Genomic DNA, 12,747 nt, shown 5'->3' on the forward strand with positions numbered 1-12,747 from the left:
TACTTTCTATTCAACCTTCCCAGAATTAAAAAAAGATTTGGGCAATAAAGCCTGGCACATACAGCCAACGTGCCAGCACTGGCATTAGCGGTAGATGCAGAAAGACAATGGGGGCCCATCACTAGTCCACTTTCCAGCATCCTGCTAACAGCATTTGATTGGCACACTTTTTCATTTACCATTTTGAGTACCACAATTTCACCAGTGGTGCATCAATACAAAATGCTTCCAATAATCGTACACATGATGGCACCACCCTGAGTTGGAGGAGAGCCCCCTTCCCAGTGGATATGGACATATAGTGATGAGCTTTCATGTATTTTTTGGGGGGATTGCGCAATTGGTAGTGTATTACGAGTTAATTACTGATCCCTTGCGTTAGATGCCAGATAAGTCTTGTTAATTATTAAATCTTGTACAATTGGGAAGTCGCTTTGGTGCCCTCCTTTTGTTTTTAAAGCAATTTTATTATACAACACACATTCTGACATGAAGCTTTGTTTCCCATATATGCTGCCCCGCCTTTTTTCATTAGTCCTAAGGAAGACCCGTCTTGCTGTGTATAAATTAACGCATACACTACGGTTGATACGTCGACAAAACTATCATTGGTCTATGGTCTTGGTCAACCACAACCCAAAAGCTACTAACGAAGAAAGAGATAGGGTTAAAGGTTGGACCTATTGACATAAGGACGGACTCCTTTGTATTTGTTTTTATTTTCCTGTATTTAATTGTGTCGTGTCAAGCACTTTGCACTTTATGGCACTTTTTCACCAAGTCGCAGTCTGTTTTTTTCATTTGTGGTTTTATAGACAGCCATCTATAAAGAAAACTGTGTATGCTACTTTTTCATGTATGATTTTGAGTACTTTATCCCAAACAATTCCATCAGTTACTGGAACAGCTGAAATATTCATGAGGGACAAGTCTCTTTTTAGCATATGTGAAGAAGAATGGGGGACCAACACCCAGTCAGCCAGTTCTGTAGCAGAGCGTTCTGGGAGCTAATGGCCGTTGATCAGCAGGAAATAAGGAAAGTGTTAGCCAAACAGATATCCAAGGTGGGACCAGATAAGTGTGTTTCAACCATGAAAAGAAAACACAGATCCAGGCAGGAGGAGTGTGTAGAACAGATGAACTGTCGAAAGAGTCAGAAGAAAAATCATCCACTCCCGCAAAATAACCTGAAGTAGAAAAAACTGGTGCCCTAGGTACTGCAACAGGGCCAGAAACATGCATAAGAGTGGATCCGAAGAAGGTTGATCATTATAAAGGACCTCAGCTGCATCAAATGCAGTAGTAAGATCAGTGCTAACTTCAGTCGAGTCACTGGCAGTTTTTAGCGAATGCAGGAATTAACTGTAGTGCATTCTCGCCTCCCCCACCTCCAGCTGGGGAGAGACAGCTTCGGTGGTGCTCACTAGCTGTAGAGAAATTCCCGGCATGGTAGAAAGAGGAGCTAGGGAACTAGCAAAGAATACCCATGGCCTACTGTTGAAAATCAGTCACATGATGCAATTTGATGTGATCAATAGAGACAAAGCGATTGTTGTTGGAACCAGGAAGTGGCGGCAAGATTATAGTTCTTGCATCTTAAATATCAAGGACTGGCACCAGTGCTCAGTATGATGGGACTAATTCCTTTTTGAGTACCACCTTCTCTCAAACGAGATCCACAACTTTTGGAATCCAGACACAAGGTTCTGGTTTCTCCTTGATTTCAGCAGAGGGAGACGTCTTCAATTGCTCACTGGATTGGTTGTCACAGAAGTTTTGTATATCCTGTAAAACAGCACAACTATCATTTACGTCAAAAAGGGTGGCTTGTGACACAATGTCTGGACCATCAAGGTCAGGAACATACATGTTAATGCCAAAAAGGACCTGATATGGGCCACACTTAGATCTTTTAAGGAGTATCTTTGCGTGCCTCATAGAGGTCGTGGTTCCAACTCCTCCCTGTGCCTAATATTTTAGCTGTTAAGGACTGCTTTAATTCTCGGTTCATCCTCTCCACAAGAGAATGCGCTCGGTCCTATATGGAGAAGAATAAAGCACTGTACACTCATAGAAGCCATGGTATCCTGATAAGCTTTAAAAGTAAAGGCCGGCCCTGGTCTTAGTGGAATGTACAGCATGCATGTGTACCAATAAAGACTTGCATGTCTTTATTAACAGTGTGAGCATCAGCCAGACGCTATGTCCAAACCCAGAGGTACCTGGTGCAAAAATCAACTGCAACTAAGATAAATTTAAATGCAGGATCCGAAATAAGGGGGCCACACTGGTCCAAATAAATGCAGCCAAAGGGCTTGTTAGAAACACATGTGTCTGCGGTGGAAGTGCCATGGTGAAGGCTTTAATTTGCTGACAAATGTCACAACAAAGGACATACTTTTTGGCATGTTGATGTAAGCGGTGCCACCAAAAACGTTGATGTAGCACAAAATTGTGGACACGAAATCTGCATGTGCAGAAGCAATTCCTTCATGCGCAGCAATCATTAAAGCTAGCCTGCAATCTTGGTTGGGAATCAAATGATCGCAAACTCCTTAAATCGTTACAAAAGGGATGTTTTGTTCACTTAAGTGGAATGGATATCTAGAAGGGGAAACCTTAGGTAAGGGAGTACCATTCTTATTAGCATTAACGGCAGCCAAAACATCAGAATCTATTCTCGTTTTAGAACGAATAATTGCAGCAACAGAAGTGTAGAAGGCTGGCATAGTATATGGTGCTAACTTATGTAAGTGTAGCACCCTGCACTAATCCAGAACACCCTTATGGTGATTTTAGTGGTCTTAGACAACCGTAGAAAGCTCTCTAAGTGGTAGCTGTGGAGAGCAGCCTTCAAGCTTAGTCCAGAAGGAGTGTAAAGCAGCTTGTTCGACCAGTACTTAATCTTATGGTGTCGGTTAAGTGAAAAGAACCACACAGTGTAGTTATAACAATATGTATTTATTATACATACTCACTAACACATTGCAATATCTCCTACCCGGAGGTATAACCACAATACACTGATAATAGAACACGTAAGTAGCACAAATACACAGTGGTCACCAGGGGGAGACCAAACCATATACTAAAATAGTGGAATGCAAACCACGACCTAAGTCGAGACTAGACCCAGAAGACATAGAATAACCGGGGACCCAAGGAACCACCGAATGTAAGTATCTAGGGACCCCACGGAGGCTGTGTGCAGAGTGGGAACACGACAATGTGCAGAGTGGGAACATGATCGCGTGCTCGATAAAAGTCAATGGGTAAGTTGCGGTTGCAGTTTGAAAGAAGAAGGACCCTTCCCAGAGGACCCTCAAGAAACCTAGTGGAAGATGGAAGGTTGGAGAATCAATACCCCAGGAACCAGGATTCCTACACCAGGGAAGCTGGATGCATAGGTGCGAAGTGACGTCAGAAACCACTGTAGACCACAATTGAGGACTTCAGTAAAGATGCCGCTGGCAAAGAAGGTGAATGAGTCAGGTGGAACCCAAAGGTGGATTCAAGATGAGAGGTACCTGCAAGCAGAGGAGATAGAGTCTATGCCACTCAGGAGTGACCAGGAGGCACAGAAGATGAATGCCCACCGATGTCAGAGCTGCAGGAGAGTTGACAATGCCCTTGAAGTTGCAGCTGTGCGGATCAGGTGAAGCAGGGAAGACCAGGAGCCATTTATGAGCTGTCCCACGTCGGATGTCAAGAGCCAGGGGGCCAGTGTCCGGCAGGGGCAGTAACAAGCCTTGGCTATGGCAACCAACGTAATAGTTGAAAAAGGTGCAGTGTCGGTCCCAGCAAGGTCTACGTGACTCACTATGAGCAGGTAAGTCATAGCAGGCCCTGAGCAAGCAGGAGAGCCCATTGGAGTTAAAGAAGACCCTCAAGAGGACCCACGGTCCAAAGGTACAGGAGTCGCAAGAGGACATCGAGCAGCTCACAAAAGGATGAAGCCCCACGGTGCCTAGGAGGTAATGCTGGTGAAGAATTTGCTTGCAGGAGAAGCTTAAGGCTGTAGCTTCTTGGAGCCCGAAGATCTCTGGTGAAAGGAGTCAACAAGCATTGGCAATGACAAATCGACACTGTGCACAGGAGTACTGTTCCAGTAGTTCCAACATGGGATACTGGCTTCAAACTTGCTATGAAGACATTGCAAGCCTCAAGTGAGTTGCAGAATCACCACCTGTGTTGCTGAACTTTTCGGACTCCAAAGTAGATCAGGAACAGCAGACTGGTCAGCTTTGTTGTTCTGCCTGCAGATGCACGGAAGTGACTCCTTCACTTCAAGAGAGATTCCTTCGGGTGTCTTGGATCTCCACAGGCCTGTATAAGAACCTGTATGGAGCACAGGCACAGACGACGCAGAAGACTATCAGGACGGCGAGACCAGGAGCAGCAGGAGTCTTCCCAGTTGCAGTCTCGGTTCCCAAAGCGAAGTCCAACGAAGTCCAAAGTGACCAGACGGTTGAAGATGTAGTTGTTTCGGATCTGAATCTTGTCCTACGATGAATCTAAGGAACCACCAACAAGTAAGCCCTTAAGTACCCTAAGGAAAGGGTTAAGACAATTCAGAGGCTCTCCCACAGGAGGGGTTGGACAGTGGCGAGGATACTCCTATGTCCTTTGTCCTGTTTCATGCCAGAGGGGAGCCAATGGCTCCCTGAACTTGTTCCAACTGGAGTATGCAAGGAGGGCACCAAATGTGCCATACAAAGCAGTCTAATGGTGGTGGCAATGGCCCCCACCCTGACCCAATACACTAAGTCTTGTCTGGGAGATTTTCACACCTCCCTGTGACAGGAAAACTATTGTCCTGCTTTCCCCTGCTCGAGCTTGGCTTAGCATCAGGAGGGCAGAATTGTGTCTCTGGTCGGCAGCAACCATAATTTGCTGTCCGGGTCTAGAAGACTGGTACCGGGGGCACTGAGGGCCTCCCGGAGGAGCTTTACCATTCATGGAATCATAGCTCTAACACCGTTTACGGTGTTGGAATATGATTTCAACATGTTTTGGTTTTTTTTAAACATTTTTATTATCTTTTATCATCATGAAATCAAACATCAAGCATGTCAATGTCGAGCAGCACACCCATCCCCCCGCTTCCCCATCTGCCTTTCCCTCCCCTTGATCAAAAACATAATCCGCGTTGTCCAATAGTTCAGTTAGGCCTCTCACCCAATTATTTCAACATGTTTGATACCAAGCATGACAGGGTCTGTTACAGCCAGTTTAGAGTTAGCCATCGCATAATGACGTGTGGCCACTCTATGTATCGTAATGGCTAATGCACTTACAACCCGGGAGAATGGACTCATCTGGGGTGTCCTGCTCATGCAGGGGCACCCTCAATTTATAACAGAGCACCCTGCCTTCAGGGTTGAAAGGCCTGCCTTGGGGGTGACTTATAGGTTTTAAGTGCAGTGACCTCAGATATAAGGAAACGTATATCTGTCGTAAGTGATGCTACCACCAGCTTACACAGGCTGCAATGGCAGGCCTGTAGCCACAATTTGAGTGGTCTCCAATAGGTGAAATAATACATGCTTCAGCCCATGGGAGACCCCTGATGTACCTATGCCCTGAGTACCTTAGAACCATTTACTAGGGATTAACAAGAGTATATCAGTAGCCAATCTGGGGTGTACCTAAGTACTCATCATGTCCAGTTTGGTGAAGAAGCACGGAGACTGGGGTCCTAAGTTAACAGGATCCCAGTTAGACTAGTCAGAAAAACATAGCAATACCAGTCAAAAAGTGGGGGTAACCCTGCAGAACGATCCTACCTTCCTACACGTACTAGTTGCAACTGCAGGTTTGGCCGCTTCATCAGTCAGAGAATTCGCTACAATGTGTGTTCCCAAACATTGATGACTCAACATATGTGGAAGCCTATCTTTGAGATCCACCACTTTAACCCAAAGCGGTTTATACTTGATTTGTGTTGCCTTTAGAGTCTTGGAATCCATTCTGATATCAATAATGTAAATCATCATTAAAGGACTGTACACAGTAATATGAGTCACACACAACAAGTGTGGGGAATTCAGGATCTGTATGTTCAAGTGCAAGAAGACTGTGCAGTGCTGTCCCCTAAGGATTGGGTGCAAGTTTTTTGAGGTTGGAAGTTCCTGCCCAACATAACAACAACAACAAAGGTGGCGCACAACACTGAATATTGCTGTTTAGAACTTATAGCAGGCTGGGCTGAACTATCACTGTAAATAACATATTTATACTGTTTAAGAGGTAAAACAGAAGAGGGCATTGGGTAGGCATGCTCGTGGTGTAGAAATCTTTGTATCTGCTAAGACAGGTCAAATACGAAGTCTACATCAACAGCTGTTGAGGATGTTGAACACTGTATCTATCTAGGATGGAGGGCTTTAGCGTTAGGAATGCTAGTATTTGTGAGAGCCTCCAAGGCTGGCACAGGAGTAATGACAATAATGTTTTTCCCGTGTGCAAGCGGCCGCTCTTTAACAGCCATTTTAACTGCAGTCAGTATTTTTTCAGTGGCGGCAAAACGCATTTCTGCACAGGAATATAAATGTGATTTATAAGCCATTGGCACTGTTTCACCCTCATTAAAGATGATATAAGTAAATCCAAGAGCATCCGGCAAGACCCGGATGACTAGGTTTGTTGTATTTACACTTGTATGTAAATGACTTTTAGCACGTAAGACAGATTGTAAAGATCTGAATGTATTTGTGTGGGCTAATGTCCAGTGGGAAGTGGAAAAATCAAGTTGAATTAATGCATAGAGTGATTTAATGCGCTGGGCATAATCAGGAATGTATGTTCTGCCAAAATGAAGGAATCCTAACAAGGATTGTAATTTCTTCAATGTAGTTAGGGGTTGCTATTGTGCCAATGCTCCAAAAGACTCTTACCTTAATCTGTAAGTTCATATCCTAAGAAAGGGACACTTAGAAATGCAATATGCAATTTCTTAAAGTTAAATTTATAGCCATAGGCAATGAATCCTAAAATTATGCGATCCACTCTGGCCAGATGTGAGTTCAACTCATCATCTGTAAGGTAAATATTATCCACGTATGATAAAGTGTCTGGGTCAATATCAAGTAGAGTTGACACTATGCAGGCAGCAAATTGTCCTGGACTTTTCTTGTAGCCAATTGCCAAACAAGTAAAGCGATACTGAAATCCTCACACGGAAAATCCTGTCCAATCTCGGCTTTCAGGAGCTAGATTTCGCCTGGAAAACCAATGGAAATATCCAAGGTTGTTTTGTATTTTTATTAACTATACTATTAATCAGTGCCGTACTGTGCGCATTTTGTATTGTAAATTTGCATGCATGACTGTTTAAAACAGTGCCAGCTGCTTTCTTTGGGAGGTAGAGCGCTGCCCCACCTTGCTTTATGTGTCATGGTGCCACCAGCTTTATGTGTCACCCACATTAGTAATGAAATAATCATATTACACGCTGTGTTTTATGATTATTTATTTATCAGTGTGACTGGCACTGGACTCGCGTTATTCAAGGGTCAGGCAGCCAGGCTAGCATTTCCCCTGACATATGCGCGAGTGCACATGTGCACGACATCGTGCTTGCTCGAGGGCTTACTTCAGCTCAGCCCTGGCCACAAATATCTGTTGTCTTTGTGGTGCACCCCCATATGGCGCGCACTAGCGTCTCTTTTTGCAGCAGCTCCGGCCTGCAGGAGCATCAGCCCCTGGGCGTGGCTGCATGCTAATTATAAATGCCTCACCACCCTTTCCTAAAGGTGAGGTGGGGTCAGTAAGCATCACAAGCCCCACAAGGGACTTGTGGGGCATTACCATACCAGCCGCCACAAGGTATCGAGCCATGGCCACTCAAGCCATAACTGTTGAAGCCCACCTTTCAGCCACCATCAAGCTCCACTGACAGATACTTCTCTGCTTCATGCTGCTCTGCAAGAGCGGACGACTTTGAAGCTGGAGAACTGGGTAGAGAGGTGAAACATCCTGTGATTCATTCTGGACAAATTGCACAGCTCTTCGTGCCTAAAAATGAATGGTCTGTCCGTAATGAACTGGTGCTCATGTAAAAGTGCCCCCGATTCCTTCGGGTCAAGTTCAAGCGATATAAAACTGCTATAAAGAAGGTCCATGAAAGGAAGATTTTGGCAGGGCCTTTGTGGGACTAATTTGAATCTGGAGAATAATGAGGAGGACCGCTCCCCGCACTCCTTGCATGTGCCTGCTAATATGTGGATTTATTATCTGTCCAAACCTCAATGTTAACAACAGAGGGCATTTACAGTCTAGTTTTTATTTCTTTAATGTTTTTATTAAACAACATTTCTACTCACAGTTTGAATAAATAAATCCCATTGCATGGTTATAATCACAATTGGCACCATTGTACAGAATATTTCTGATACAGTAATGTGATGATCTCTATGTCATTACAGGATCTTCCAAAGAGAGATTGACTGGGGGTTCACACATGTTACCACAGTAGTTATTCCACTTGCTCCATATGTCAATCCATTTTTTGGGGCACCCTCTAGAGACATACACTGTTTTCTCCCGTAGCATACATCAGTCCATGTCTGCTTTCCACCTTTCAACTGTAGGCAGTATCGCGGCCCCCCCACAATCTTGCCAGGTTCCTTTTAGCGACCATCAGGCCCAGCATGACCCAAATGCGGTCTTTCCTACCTAAATCTGTGGGTTAAAAAACATCTCTTATTCTCAATCTCCACCACAAGTCGAAGGACCTCCCCCAGACAGGTATGTATCCCCTTCCAATATTTCGGTATATACACACTCACACAAAATATGCATAAATGTGCCCTCCTGCCCGCATTGCCTCCTACACATGCCCTCTTCTGCCCTTCCCATACTGACGAGTCGAGTCCCCGTGACATAAATTCTATGGAGGATCTACAATTGAACCAGGCGCAACCCGAAGGAGATTGCAACTTCCCACTCTTCGTCATCAAGTGCAGTCTAAGGTTTAAGAGAAAACAATATCCTCGAGAATCGTGTGTGCCACCAGTTGCGAGATGAGTACCTCTTTGGTGGCAGCTGGCACTTGCCAGCCTTTTTGTCATTGGTGGCTCTAAGCCTGCAGATGTAGGCACAACATGGCTTCACAGGCGACACAGTAGGTGTGTAGGCAAATCTATATGGGTGGCAATATAAATATTCTCTCTAGTTGGCTAAAAGGGCACCTGTGCAGATCTTGTTTTGAGCAAGTGCTGCTGTTCGAATGACACAGTGAGTACTAGGGCAGAGCTCTTGTGATGCTCACACCCGTAGAGAGAGCACCACCTGTCTTGTCCACATGTGTCTGTCTGTCTCCAAGGGCCTAGATATGATGTTTGTGAATATTAATGTGTGTTTGTTTAGGGGTGCGTGTGTGTGTTTGTATGTATTAATGCTATAAAAATGAGCTAATTTTTGTCTGAAGAGCATGAGGTTTAAGTTCAGAGATGCCACTTGGTGTAGAGATATTCCTGAGCCCAAAAAAAGTTGGTTGGAGGGTAAGAATTATCCCTGGGGAACTGGAAGTTGGTTGCTTGACTTGCTCCTTTAGTGAAATATGGGAGAGCTGTTATGCCCAACCACTTTCAAAGTTCACCAGCCGCCCCTGGTTTAAATGGCTGTAGTATAAGACTATGCAATATGAATGATCCGATTTCAGAAAAGGAAAAAGAGGATAAACATTTGAGAGATACAAGGTTCAATTACACCCTGGTACTCGGGAAACATCCTTAACAACGCGGTCAGTACACCGCAATGCTGTTTCATCGCGGTTGTTACAACGACCGCATGTAACAACGCTATGCCATTACAACGCAAGTCTTTACATCGACTTGCACTAGATGGCGTGCTAACAATAAAAATGGTGTAGTTTACTATCCCAACACCTTCCCTACTGATAAGTGGACTGGAGTTGGAATAGTAAATTACACTTTTTTAATGTTAGCACGCCACCTAGCGCAAGTCGATGTAAAGACTTGCGTTGTAAAGGCATAGCGTGGTAAAATGCAGTCGTTGTAACGGCTGCGATGTAACAACACGCGTTGTTATAACACCCGTTGTTACATCATACAACCTGGTACTCCAATTGGGAGAGTATTTCTCTAATGGGTGCTTTAGCATCACGTTTGATAAGGTATTGTGGTTGCACTTGTGGGCTGGACCTTATCAGTATAACATGATAAGGAGAGTCCTCATTCCATCCTACATAATTTCTGTATAAAGCCAGGGTTTATGCAAAAGCCTATTCTGCTGTATAAGCTTGTCTGACTGTATCAGGAACAAGAACAGAAAAGGATGGAAGAATTAACCTCACCTTGCAGGGAGGTTTGAACAAAAAGTGGGGGGCAATTAACCTCATCTAAAAGGATGCCATAAGACAAAACTAAAATTTCCCAGAAAGTGCTTTAATGGTGCGCTGTATGTCACCCTCAATTGCTATATCCCAGTCATATAACCTCCAGAAGGGGCTGCGCGCCTATGTGGGGTCTCAGGTGTAACAAATGTATCAGTTGCTTTCGCTACCAGAAACTCCTGGAGATTCCGGTGTGCTATGGTGACCTCTGCTGCGCTGTTAAGGAGAATCACTGTCCAACTCCTGTTCAGGAGGAAGGTTCTCAGAGTTAGTGGCATATTTTGTAGTAATGGCGCCAACCGTCTTTTTCTGAAATTTGGGTTTAAACAGAGGAGTCTTGTCCTCCATCTTTACCTTTACATCAGATGAGCATTTTGAGTCCCTTTTGGTGTCACTTAGTCTTCTTGCCAGTGATTAGATCGCCCTCCTCTCTCATACTGCTTGTCAGAAGAGTCCTGTAAAGAATGAAGAGGACACTGAGATACTTGTCTGGAGCCTTCAGTTTAGTGGAATCACGAAACTCGTAGTGTTTCTCAGAGGGTTCCGGGTGTGGAGAGCTTCCGCGAGGTTTACCTTTCAGTTGTTGTTTAGATCTATCCCATTGTTTTTTAACAAACTCATGGGTTTGCTTGGCTTCCTTATCTGTACTAGGTTGGCCAAGCGGTGGTTCAGTCAGTCTGGTTCCCAAATTATTGCACACTAAGGATGTGTATGCATCAGCAATAATTATAGGTAGCTCACATTCACAGTTGATTAGGGTGACCAATGCGAGCATCTGGCATACAGCCAGTGATGTGACCTTGCCTTTAATGTTAGACAGAATCATTGAGGACACTATGGGGACATTTCCCATCAGTTTCACCCCCGAATCCCAGGCAGGAGCTGCCCCATATTAGTTCTGTATTTGTTTCAACATGTCCTGCAAAACTGATGTGGACGGAGTGCCATGACTGATGGTATAGACAGCAGTAAAGACCGTCCCCCATGTGTTACAATCACCTATGCCAGTAACCATTCTGTGAGGTAAGCACATAGTTAATATTCTGTGCCTGTCTTGTAGTCCTGTATTGGGAAATACAGCTTCAATTTGGTTGATCTTTTGGACGATCCAAAATGGAAAATCCTCACGCTCAGTGGGAGTTTTGCCCATAACTGATTGAACAATTACAGGACTTATGGTCGCACATGTGGTAACTGGGCTTGCCCTGGCAGGCCAGCCATGCTAGCACAGCCAACAAGGTGAGTGCAACATATTTTGTCAAGTGTCTATATAGAGTGACTAGAGTTTCGTGCAAAGCTTGTGTTGGTACTAGATTTTGAGTAGCCATATCAGTATATGGTATGTATCTGGCTAAAGCAGGCCAGGTCGCCCCATCATTACTAAGGGTCCCTATGTGTACTGGTGTAGCCACATGTGGGAGGGTGCCAAGGAACTAAGGGGCATATCTACAAAGAAGTCGTGGAGTGAGGCGTTAGCCGTCATCGCTTAACGCCTCACTCCGCCACTTCAGAAACGCAAGGCTGCACCATACTTACAAGAATATGGTTCAGCCTTGCGCTTTTCTCTGCGATGGTGCTACATTTAGCTGCCTAGCACCCTTGCACCATAGTGCAAGGGCATCTGCGTGCAGGGGAAAATTGTTTATAAGTAGGAAGGTGTTCCTTCCTGCACATAAACAATCTTTAAATTCCATTTTGTCACTTCTATATGTGCTGTTTAAACAGCACACATAGAAGTAGATGTGCAGGGAGGGACACCTTCCTACCTATAAACAATCCAAGGTGTTTTGCATTTTCCATGTGAGCTATACAAGGCAGCAGACATGGAAAAAGCAAAAACGAGGAGAATAAAGCATTTCTCCTCGTTTCGCCAAGTTAAGACGAGGTTTTACCTGGTCTTAATTTTGGCGCTGCCTCCTATTTACGCCACCCTTGTAAATAGGGGGCAGCAGCAAAATCAATGAGTATCGCGGTGGAACGCCAACCGCAAAACCCACTGCCCACCCCTTTCACGCTAAGATGCAGAACCTCCTCCAGTGTGGTAAGTGTGGCTGTGAAGTGGGGGCAACAGAGAGGGGGCACAATGGCCTTCTCTGGACGCTACCTCAGGCTCCCCCCTCTATCTCCCTCCTGGATGAATAGCTACTTGCTGCGTGCTCCGGAACTTGTGATCAGGCTACATCAATACTTGAAATTTGTGGCCACCTTCCCCTCCATTTTGTCTGAACTGCACCTCTGTGTCTTCCCCCTCATGGCAGCCACTTTCCCTTGCTCACTGCAACTATACTACTCTATGTCTTCATCTACCTAGACATGTGAGCTTGACTGTCTAAGCCTGGAACTCCACCTTGTGGCCGCTGTGAGAAGTTGGCCTGATATGTGATGTCCAC

The sequence above is a fragment of the Lissotriton helveticus genome, chromosome 1_1, assembly GCF_964261635.1.
Source record: "Lissotriton helveticus chromosome 1_1, aLisHel1.1, whole genome shotgun sequence".
Classification (NCBI taxonomy): Eukaryota; Metazoa; Chordata; class Amphibia; order Caudata; family Salamandridae; genus Lissotriton; species Lissotriton helveticus.